At 43.8% G+C, this 9,541-nt stretch overlaps 3 non-coding genes across 3 annotated transcripts; all 3 read left to right on the forward strand.

Annotated features, from left to right (window-relative positions):
* Positions 1-35: 35 nt before the first annotated feature.
* On the forward strand, positions 36-109 carry trnat-ugu (transfer RNA threonine (anticodon UGU)). The gene has a single exon. It is a non-coding gene; the product is annotated as a tRNA-Thr (tRNA).
* A 960-nt stretch (positions 110-1,069) lies between these two features.
* On the forward strand, positions 1,070-1,142 carry trnak-uuu (transfer RNA lysine (anticodon UUU)). The gene has a single exon. It is a non-coding gene; the product is annotated as a tRNA-Lys (tRNA).
* A 443-nt stretch (positions 1,143-1,585) lies between these two features.
* On the forward strand, positions 1,586-1,659 carry trnat-ugu (transfer RNA threonine (anticodon UGU)). Its single transcript has one exon. It is a non-coding gene; the product is annotated as a tRNA-Thr (tRNA).
* The last annotated feature ends 7,882 nt before the right edge of the window (positions 1,660-9,541 follow it).

The raw sequence follows: 9,541 nt of genomic DNA on the forward strand, positions 1-9,541 counted from the left end.
ATCTGTTCTACACTTGCAAAATTTCTTTGCAGATTGGTGCTGTGACTTAGATGGTTAAAGCACCTGTCTTGTAAACAGGAGATCCTGAGTTCAAATCTCAGCAGTGCCTTTATACATTCAGGTCGAAGCATGTAGCTTGTGAAGAATGCTCCTCATTTAATGGTGAACACAGAAAATGTTGACATCGTTTCTGTGGTACTGACCTTCAAAATTGTTTTCGCTTGTTTTATGTCAAACTTGATTCAAACTTCCATTTTTCCCATTTTGCACGCAACTTCCATTTTCCTCATCTACTCCATTGCATGTAACTTCGATTCAGCTCTGAATAAGGATCACACGGATTTGAAACATTAACTTTGTGTCTGGTTCCACAGACGTCCTCAAATTTGATGAGCTTTAATCCAATCATTTTTAGTTTCTCATGCAGATTCACAGATTTACTCTGATGAAGAGTGACCCAGCCTCGAAACGTTAGCTCGGTTCTCTCTTCACAGATGCTGCCAGACCCACTGAGATTTTCCATCATTTCCTGTTTTTTTTCAGATTTCACATCTGCAGTAATTTGCCTTTTTATTGGACGATATATGTTGCTGCATGTCAGCAAGAACGATTTGGGCGGGATAAAGGATGGGGCGTTTTCCATGAAGATGTGGCATTTGCAGATCTATTTACACCCTGAAACTTTGCGATTTGCATAATTTGTTACTTTCCTAGATGAGCTTACTTGCGTTCACACTCTGCCACAACAAACAACAGATGACACGCTTTATTCCCTCTCTCAAAATCCAATCTGTATCTCTGCAGCTCCCCACTGATATCTCAGCGAACTAACCGTAATCTTCAATGTCTTGAAGTCCCAGTGCATGTCCCTGGGTAACAACAGTTGTCACATCACAGGTCATTGGTAAAATGCGAGTCCAAGGTGAAGAATTTGAGAAAGAAAGCCGAAGGGAGGCTGCCGGTCTGCTTGCGAGGGAAATGAGCTGGAGAGGCTGAATTTCCAGTGAAGGAAATTCAAAAGATACAATATGAGACTTTGAAGTGAGCTATGAGAACTTTTTTTCAATGGGCCCTGGTAGCTCAGTCGGTAGAGCATCAGACTTTTAATCTGAGAGTCCAGGGTTCAAGTCCCTGTCAGGGCTTTGATTTTGGCTCAAGGCGTTTGCTTCCCAATGAACGGTAGGAAATAAAAATAAAGAATTTAATGGAAAGTGGAAGAACCGTGACAACGTCGTGTTTGCCAAATTGCAACAGCCGTCCAGAATTTTCAAGAATTTTTGCTAGATTTTCAGTGAATGTAAAAACTCTCTCCTGGTCTTATCCAGCATTATACCACTTAGTTTTCTGGCCATGTTTAATCACTTCCCAATTCGCAAAATATTTCCTGTTTGTATACTTCTTTCCTGCAGAACTGCTTTTAAATTAATAACTTTCAGAATAACTGCAATTTTTACAGTTTCAAAAGCCCAGTGCCGATGAATATTTTCGTTTGCACTCTCAAAGTCAGCAGGAGCAATCAACAATACTGATGTTTAATCAAAACAATTGAAATCTGTTCTAAACTTGCAAAGCTGTCTTGCAGATTGGTGCTGTGGCTTAGATGGTTAAAGCGCCTGTCTTGTAAACAGAAGATCCTGAGTTCAACTCTCAGCAGTACCTTTATACATTCCGGTTTAAGCATGTAGCCTGTGAAGGATGCTCCTCATTTAATGGTGGACGCAGGAAATGTTGACAACATTTCTGTGGTACTGACCTTCAACATTGCTTTCCCTTGATTTATGTCAAACTTGATTCAAACTTCCATATCTCCCACTTTTCACGCAACTTCCATTTTCCTCATCTACTCCATTGCATGTAACCTCGCTTCAGCTCTGAATAAGGATCACACGGATTTGAAACATTAACTTTGTGTCTGGCTCCACAGACATCCTCTAATTTTCTGAGCTTTAATCCAATCATATTTAGCTTCTCATGCAGGTTCACAACATCTGCAGTATTTTCCTTTGAATGCACGACAGAATTGACCTCAGGAAATAGAGGAGGAACATTTTGAATGTCTGTCAGCGATGTCTGTGAGCAAAGATTGAATGATCAAATGATTTACTCTGATGAAGAGTGACCCAGCCTCGAAACGTGAGCTCGGTTCTCTCTTCACAGATGCTGCCAGACCCACTGAGATTTTCCATCATTCCCTGTTTTTTTTCAGATTTCACATCTGCAGTCATTTGCATTTTTATTGGACGATATATGTTGCTGCATGCTAGCAAGAACGATTCGGGCGGGATAAAGGATGGGGCGTTTTCCATGAAGATGTGGCGTTGACAGATCTATTTACACCCTGAAATTTGCGATTTGCATAATTTGCTACTTTACTAGATGAGCTTACTTGCGTTCACTCTCTGCCACAACAATCACCAGATGACACCCTTTATTCCCTCTCTTGAAATACAATCTGTATCTCTGTAGCTTCCCACTCATATCTCAGAGAACTAACCTTACTCGTCAATGTCTTGAAGTCCCAGTGCATTGTCCCTGCGCAACAACAGTTGCCACATCGCAAGTCATTGGGAAAATGCGAGTCCAAGTTGAAGAATTTGGGAAAGGAAACCAAAGGGATGCTGCCGGTCTGCTTGTGACGAATGTGATATAAAATAGTTACTTTAGAGATATTAGTTAATGTAATGTAGAAATAAGCCACTTTGATTCTGGCAAGTAGAGACAAAGGATTTTAGACCGCATGGAAAAAAGCAGGAAGAGGTGTGTCTATGAGAGTGATGCTGCATTGATAGGGGCCGGAGAAAGGGATTGGAAGTGAGCCAATCAGAATAGATCAAACAAGTCAGGAGGGACATAGGATGGCCTATGGGTGTCGAGTATGTGAAACTTGATGCCATTTGAATGTGTCAGTACTGATCTCTTTGTGTGGGACATTCACTTAGCTCCCGGGGCTGCAGAGAGCAACATGTTATCTGTATCACTGTGGGCTAGGTAGCTTGCAAGCTGAATAAAATAACTAATGTTATACCTGCAAATCCATCTCGACTTTTATTGAGGCCAGACTGACGGATAAAGAAATTTGGGATTCAACATTTTGTGCCGAAAACCTTGATTTCTCAGGGCGATCCTGGTTTCAACTGCGAAATCAGAATTAGACTGATTATGAACAGGAGGATGGGGAACGAGGGCCCTCAATGTAGAACTGGAAAATGACCGCACATTGATTGTTCCCCTCTTCTTATCGTCTGATTAGTCTGGTCACTCGCGGTTGGCACAGAAAGACCGCCACGACGAAATCACAGGTCAGTCTGGGGATTAGCATTTTAATTGATGGGATTTCATTTGTGAGTTAATTCGGCTGGGGTAGGTTATATTGTTGATGGGATATTTAAAACTATAAATGGTTCAACTTCATTTGTGAGTTAATTCGGCTGGGGAAGGCTATATTGTTGATGGGACATTTAAAACTATAAATGGTTCAACTTCATTTGTGAGTTAATTCGGTTGGGTTAGATTATGGGAGGTCGATGCGACATTTGAAATTGAAAATGGTTCACCTCCATGTGTGTGTGTGTTAAAAATATAGTTGATTAAGCTAAAATTGTCTCCTTCGACTGTAGTGGCGAAAAACGCAGTTCCGAGGACTAGTTGAGATTATGGGGAATTCCTTGGATAGCACAAATGATCCAGGCATGCCACTGCAAATATTATGTGATAAGTATCCGGACAAAGCGAAGGATTTTAGAAAATTGTCAGCACAGTTAAGAACTAAAATGGGAGATGAATGGCCACTAGGGGGCACCAAAGACCTAGAAATGGTTAAGAAAATCCAGGGACAAATTTGGAGAAAAAAATCAAAGTATGAAAGCTAAAGAATTAATTGGATTATGGAGGCAATATTGTCAAGAGGAAAGAGATAAGATTATGTTGTCTAGCTGGCAGGACAATGCCCTTAAAATGGGGATTCCAATTAGTGAACAGGGTAACCTAAAAACATTACAGATCTTGAAAAAGGAATGTGCATTTAAAAAAAGAGCAAGTAGAGACAGGAAAGACGCGGGTCAAACAAGAGATGAGCTACGTAGTTCAATGGCTGGCCTTGAATTGACAGAAAAATAAAAATTCAATAATTTGGAAAAGTCAGTAAAAGTTCCGTCTGCACCTATAGCATGGTCTGCGTTCATTCCAGAACCACCAGAGTGCAATAATATATACCCAGTCATTGCTCCCCAGATTCCAAATATGCCAGAAGCTCAAGCCCTTTTGGATGATAGTGTGGGTGATAGTGTGGGTCCTGATTTACCAACTTCACGACCAGAAGAGCAAAAGGAACTCTGTCCCACAAGCCCAGTTAGCTCTAGGACAAGATCTCGGACAGCGAGAGAGGGGCTTGACCCTCACCTGAAACAATTAAGCATATCACCTAAGTCTCTCCAAACTAAGGAGAAACCACAAGATTCGGGAACAAAGGAAGCTGAAACAACTTCTTTTGAAGAGAAAGAACTCCCCCTAGTGACAGGGAGAGACGTTGAAGTCTTGGAACAACCAGGGGAAATAGCTAGAGTGCCCCCTGGTGACATTCGGAGACAGTTACCGATTAGGAAGATGCGAAACCCCGACGCAGTGACTGCGGGAGCGAACCCCACGATAGACGTTTACTTCCCATGGACACCCAGTGAGATGATGGCTATTATGGCTACAATCCCAGATAGAAAAAAATCTCCTGCTGCCTTCGTGGATTCCTTGAGAACTACCATCTCAATTTATCAAGCTGATTCAAGGGCCCTCTGGGCCCTAGTCCAGCAGATTTTAACCCCAGCAGAGTACCGCAATTATCTTAACCACCTGAATTATGCTAGTCATGCCGCACTTCAGCAGGCCTATGCATTAGACGACGATAGAAGGACACAGATCTTGAATGCGTTGAATACACATTTTAAAGGCCCATAAATCTTTCTGTTATCTTAGACCTAAAACCTAAGAAGACTGAAGAGCCAGAGGAATTTCTGGAGCGTTTTAATGAAATCTACCGGGGGCAGTCAGGCGATTTGCTGTATCAAAATGGTCAGAATTCCCCTCAATATTGTGCTATGTTAATGCATTGCCTACCACCTTCTGTGGTTACTGCTGTGAAATGTAATAACATGAATTGGACAGAGAACGACCCTTCCCAGATGGCAAGGGTAGTCAGATTTTATTGGAAGGAGGGTGTAGGCCAAGAAGGAGGCTCAGTTACAAAGCTTAAGACTGAGTATGTAATGAAAAAGGATGATTGGCGATCCCAACAAGCGGCAGAAATGGCAGTTTACCAGCAGGAGCCCCAATATAGTGACTTTGGGTGGGTGGATCAGTGAAGAGGAGGATACCAAACCCACCCAAAGGGACCCTCACCCCCTTTTTATGGCCCACCGAACGAATCAACAGCTCTACAACCGCAGCCCCCTCTGAGGGGCCATTGGTCTACTGGAAGAAGAGGACGGGGCAGAAATAGAGGGAGCAATGCATGTTTTAATTGCGGCCGTGTCGATCACTGGCAACAGGGATGCCCCTTTAAAAGACAGGCAGTAGAAGGAGATTATCCGACCCAAAGGAGAGGGTACCCACCAAGGGGAGGACAGACGAGATACACTGACTTCTCCCAGGAAAACCCTTTCCCAAAACAGGATTGACTAGCTAATTTAGCCATAAGGACTCTCCAATCGGACAAGGAACCTATTATCTCTCTGCAGATAGGAGATCAACATCACTCATTTGTAATCAACACTGGGGCAGCCATGTCTTCTGTACAATCAGCACTTAAATTACCATTATCCGATCACACGCAGCAATTGTCAGGGTTCCAAGGACAGGTTTGTGAGTATCCTATTTCTGAACCTGTGACAGTCACTTACGAGAATAAGTCTGCAGAGCATCAGTTTGTAGTGACTATTGGATTGGACTGTAACTTGTTGGCCCGAGATTTACAGTGTATCTTCCAGCTACAGCTAGAATGCGGAGATGAGGGGGTAACGGTTACATCATGGAGGATGAGACAACAGTGCTATATTTCTATCACCCCCCAGTGGTGGACGTTAGACGTAGAACAGTCACTGCATCACGTTACCCTGGCCTATGACAGAACTGGACGAAACAGGGAGTTGGAGGACAAATACCGGCCATTACTTGAGACCGAATGGCCAGTCAAGGTTACACCCACAGTCACGGGAAAAGAAGGTACAGCCGATTTTGTTACAATATCACCACATTTATGGCCACAGTCAGATTCGGTAAGCCCTCATATTACACGTCAGGTCCATGACCAGTACCATGCCAGGGATATGGGGCGAATGGTCAGGAGGGCGGTGGATCATTCGGATCCAACAGACTACGCACTTCAAGTCATGCCGGACGGCACTACCATAAAATATTTTGAGGTCCCTGAAACGATTAACACTCGACTGCAGCATCACAGGGGACATGATGTGTTGGAATATGTCAATCCACAGGTCTGGGCGGAATACCCATCACAAGTGGGAAAGACAAATGTTACACCTATTAAGGTGATGATTAAGGATCATGTAAAGCTACCTTCCATTCGACTATACCCCCTGAAATCTCAAGCTGCTCCATCAATAGATAAATTAATTCAAGATCTGTTGAAACAGGGTATTTTGGTCCCTTGCCAATCAGAATGTAACACCCCCATACTTGCTGTGCCTAAACCAGCCAAACCAGACCAGTACCGATTAGTACAGGATTTACGTTCAATTAATGCCATCGCACAGCCGTTACATGCTCTCGTCCCTAACCCTGCCCACATACTGGCTCAAATTCCAGCTCAAGCCCGGGTCTTCGCCGTAATTGACCTTCAGCACGCCTTCTTTGCCCTCCCACTTGCGACTGAAAGTCAATATTTGTTTGCCTTCACTTCCAATGGACAGCAGTATACCTGGACCCGACTGCCACAGGGGTTCGTCAATTCACCTACACTCTTCTCCAGATGTCTGCAGACCCAACTCCAGGCCTTGACATTGGAGCATGGTTCCACTCTGGTGCAGTATGTAGATGACATATTGGTGGCAAGTCCTGACGAGCCCAGTAATAGGGATGATGTGATCCAATTATTGAACCACCTATCCTCGTTGGGTTATGTTGTTTCACAAGCCAAGGTCTTGGTGGCTCAGAGAAAAGTTAAGTTCTTAGGAGTTTTACTTACAGCCACAGAAAGAAGTCTCGAACCCAGTAGGATTGAACCAATATGCCAATTCCCCGCCCCTACAATAGCCAAGGAGGTTCGTCATTGGCTGGGTATGATGAATTATTGTCGGCAGTGGATACCAAACATCGCTGTCAATACAAAGCTGCTGACGCCTTACACGAGTGAAGGGGGGAATTTTACTCTCACCACCGAGGCACTCGAGGCCTTCCGTTGCCTGAAGCAGGCCTTGCTACAAGCACCGGCCCTCGGTAGGCCCCTATACGACCGACCATTCCAGATATACTGTACTGTTCTGGAAGGATGTTCAACAGCGGTACTCACCCAGCAACATGGGCCCGTAGCATATTACTCTTCCAAACTCGACCCAGTGGCGTTGGGCCACCCTGTTTGCACCCAGATCTTGGCAGCGATATACAATAGTTTGCAGGCTGCTGCCAACATCACTCTCCAACAGGATATTACGGTGTATAGCTCCCACTCGGTAATCGCACTATTGGGGCAACTGCAGACTCAGCATCTGACCGCAGCTCGTCAGAATAGGTATGAGATATACCTTTTGAACAATCCACGTCTGACATTTAAATACTGTACCACTATCAATCCAGCCTGTTTTCTCAGTGGTCCCCCTGTCAATGAGGACGCGCCTGGTCACGACTGTTTAGCCTTGATTCAGGAAACTACAACAATAAGGGACGATCTGAGTGATATTCCGTTAGAACAACCTGACATGATTATGTATGTTGATGGCAGTGCATTAGTAAGCCCCACTGGCCGGAGACTGTCGGGTTATGCAATCATAGATCAGGATGGTCTGATTCTAGAAGCGGCAGCTTTCCAGACCCCTTACTCAGCACAACAAGCCAAACTTTTTGCCCTCACCCGTGCATGTATACTTGGGGGAGATCGCCGGGTAAATATCTACACTGACTCCCGATATGCTTTCGGGGTTGTTCATGACTTCGGACAACTCTGGAAGAATAGGGGATTCCTTACCTCGGCAGGCACAGAAATATCCAACCGGGGTTTAGTTAATGACCTACTGCAGGCCCTCTTTATGCCCGCGCAGATTTCCGTTATTAAATGCGCTGCCCACACGAATGGTACAACCCCAGTTGACGTTGGTAATGAACGAGCAGATTGTGCAGCGCGAACAGCCGCGCAAATTCAGCAAGTGATGGTGTAGAAGACAGATATGAAAGTGTATAACTGAAAGTTTCTCCCGGCCATTTTAGGTTAGGTTTGGTTTTAGTGTTTAGTTTAGTCAGTTTTGCCCTTTATAGTCTCCATTTTAGAGATGTCTTTTGGGCGTTCTGTCAGTCTAACAGTCTGTGTCAGTGATGTTAGTCCACTTTTGACTTTGAGTTTGAGTTTAGCTGAAGATTAGCTCTCTCTCTCTCTTCATGTTTCATTGCCAGACTTTGACCTTTAAAAAGTTACTTTCGAGCTGTCTGCCTAAGCAAAGAAAGATAATGTCTGTAATTCTCTGAAAGCTTTGAATTGTCTACGAATTGCCTTTTAAATGACTTTCAAATTGTAATCAAGCGACTACAAATAAAACAATTCTTTTTGGCACCTGAGGAGTTTATACTGCAAATTTCTGCTGAGTTCCAGTATTCGCAAAGTGCTACTGATAACCGAATAGCAGAGATGATATAAATTCCTTCAACTATACACAGTCGAATAATACAAGGAATCGAACAACTTAACACAGTCTACAAATATTATAAATCTTACAACTTGTCGTATTGCGCCAGGACTTGATTCATCAACTAAGCTTCCCCCAAACTTGGCGTAGTTCGACAGGTTAAGAATCTCTATAAATTATAGTTTCCTTTAATTGGCGAGCCAGCCAGGAGTCTAACCTAGAATCTTCTGATTACAAGTCATTTGTTTTGGCGTAGTCAGACAGTGGGGGGGAGTACTGAGGACGACCTTCGGAGGCCCAGGTGACGCCGGAAAGCTTTGAAGATAATCGGAGGAGGTCGGAAACCTTCGGGAAGCTTCGGAGACAATCGGAGGAGGCCCAGAAGACAGCCGGAACCCACGGCTAGACTAGGGTAAGAAATATATTTTTCACCCATTAAAAGTCTTAAAGCCGCATCAATCAGTACTTCGACCCTTGAAAAGAACATTTTTTATAAACTGTGTTAAATAAATCAAGTGCCAGTCGGTCAGACTATCAGACGTGACTGGAAGATAAGTCACTGCAGTAACTAAAATAAAACGGCAGTCAGCGATCAAGAAAAGTTATGGCTGATCCTAATCAAAGTGTAGATTCAGAGCCTTTAGAAGGCAGAAAATTACTCCCCACTACATCCAAGGGGGGTGCTGGAATACCAGATGTTT

The sequence above is a fragment of the Scyliorhinus torazame genome, chromosome 4 (assembly GCF_047496885.1).
Source record: "Scyliorhinus torazame isolate Kashiwa2021f chromosome 4, sScyTor2.1, whole genome shotgun sequence".
NCBI classification, from domain to species: Eukaryota; Metazoa; Chordata; class Chondrichthyes; order Carcharhiniformes; family Scyliorhinidae; genus Scyliorhinus; species Scyliorhinus torazame.